Source organism: Schistocerca piceifrons, chromosome 3, assembly GCF_021461385.2.
Source record: "Schistocerca piceifrons isolate TAMUIC-IGC-003096 chromosome 3, iqSchPice1.1, whole genome shotgun sequence".
NCBI lineage: Eukaryota > Metazoa > Arthropoda > Insecta > Orthoptera > Acrididae > Schistocerca > Schistocerca piceifrons.
The window spans coordinates 785,968,029-785,970,495 of NC_060140.1; positions in this window are offsets into that span (position 1 = coordinate 785,968,029).

Sequence of the window (2,467 nt, forward strand, 5' to 3'; positions counted from 1 at the left end):
AGATTTAGCTAAAAAAAATTAATACACCGATCACATTATACAGGGCTATTACAAATGATTGAAGCGATTTCATAAATTAACTGTAGCTCCATTCATTGACATATGGTCACGACACACTACGGATACGTAGAAAAACTCATGAAGTTTTGTTCAGCTGATGCCGCACTTCTGGTTTCTGCCGCCAGAGCGCTCGAGAGCGCAGTGAGACAAATGGCGACAGGAGCCGAGAAAGCGTATGTCGTGCTTGAAATGCACTCACATCAGTCAGTCATAACTGTGCAACGACACTTCAGGACGAAGTTCAACAAAGATCTACCAACTGCTAACTCCATTCGGCGATGGTATGCGCAGTTTAAAGCTTCTGGATGCTCCTGTACGGGGAAACCAACGGGTCGGCCTGCAGTGAGCGAAGAAACGGTTGAACGCTTGCGGGCAAGTTTCACGCGTAGCCCGCGGAAGTCGACGAATAAAGCAAGCAGGGAGCTAAACGTACCACAGCCGACGGTTTGGAAAATCTTATGGAAAAGGCTAAAGCAGAAGCCGTACCGTTTACAATTGCTACAAGTCCTGACACCCGATGACAAAGTCAAACGCTTTGAATTTTCGGCGCGGTTGCAACAGCTCACGGAAGAGGATGCGTTCGGTGCGAAACTTGTTTTCAGTAATGAAGCAACATTTTTTCTTAATGGTGAAGTGAACAGACACAATGTGCGAATCTGGGCGGTAGAGAATTCTCACGCATTCGTGCAGCAAATTCGCAATTCACCAAAAGTTAACGTGTTTTGTGCAATCTCACGGTTTAAAGTTTACGGCCCCTTTTTCTTCTGCGAAAAAAACGTTATACAGGACACGTGTATCTGGACATGCTGGAAAATTGGCTCATGCCACAACTGGAGACCGACAGCGCTGACTTCATCTTTCAACAGGATGGTGCTCCACCGCACTTCCCTCATGATGTTCGGCATTTCTTAAACAGGAGATTGGAAAACCGATCGATCGGTCGTGGTGGAGATCATGATCAGCAATTCATGTCATGGCCTCCACGCTCTCCCGACTTAACCCCATGCGATTTCTTTCTGTGGGGTTATGTGAAAGATTCAGTGTTTAAACCTCCTCTACCAAGAAACGTGCCAGAACTGCGAGCTCGCATCAACGATGCTTTCGAACTCATTGATGGGGACATGCTGCGCCGAGTGTGGGAGGAACTTGATTATCGGCTTGATGTCACTAGAGGGGCACATATCGAACATTTGTGAATGCCTAAAAGAACTTTTTGAGTTTTTGTATGTCTGTGCAAAGCATTGTGAAAATATCTCAAATAATAAAGTTATTGTAGAGCTGTGAAGTCGCTTCAAACATTTGTAATAACCCTGTACATCAGAATTTGGTAGGTTTGAATACAGTTAATAATGGCCTCATATGAAGGCCGAAAGCGACCTTTTTTAATTAATTGAGTTGTAATTTAGCAAATGGAGCAGCTTTTCGCTAATTGAACAATATTTGCGGAATTAGTATCATGCAAATATGGAGAAACTAATCAAACTAATATTACTTATGCGAGGTATGCTCAAGGCAGAATGGTATTGTCCACATGGAGAGCTGGTAGGAATGAGGAACGACAATAATGAGGAGTCTGTTGGCCATCTTGAAATAATTCGAAGATAGAATATTTCGTTGTTAGCAGTAATACAAAAGTCTCATTCAAGACACCGTTAGTTGTAATCTTATCTTATAACTGAGTCGTAGAGTTCACCACCAAAAGAACATATTCACATAGGATGTGTAATTGTCTTACGGAGATCTAGCTATGAATAATTAAATCCAAACCCTCACGTTTGAAAATAAACGTCAAGCACGATAATGTGCTGTAGACGACGTAATGGTCATAATACAAAAATCACCAAAGATATAAACTATGAATCGCGCCCCCTAACGTCAGAGACAAAGGTTTTTTACAGTCTGTTGTGAAATCTCACGCTGATTCTGCCAGTAAAATTGTATGTCAATAAGACACCGGGATAACATATTTTCAAAATCTCGCTCACGAGTGACAGTGTTAGGGAAATCCTTCGGAACTGTACAAGAAGTTACGAATGCATTGACAGTTTTATAGGGCGCTATCTATGTGGGCAATGCACGACTTAATTTGTTGGCCTGACTCGTTGTGATATCAAAGGGGTCGGTCATGCAAAAGCGCGCTAAAGCCCATACATTCATCACAGAAATGATTCTTAATCCGCTTAAAGTTCTTAAGCAAGTTAGATATCTTCTGTCTAGTAACACTAATATGACCACCTGTGAAAAAGCCTTTGGCAGCGAGGACTGCTGCGATACGTGGAGTGAGGTTCTGTAGGGTACCGACAGGGATCTGAAGCCGTGCCAAGTCTCGTGGCGTGGTCAGCTCTCTATGTTTTTCGGTTGAGGATTCATGGTGCGAACAGCCTAATCGAGCTCGTCTCACAAATTC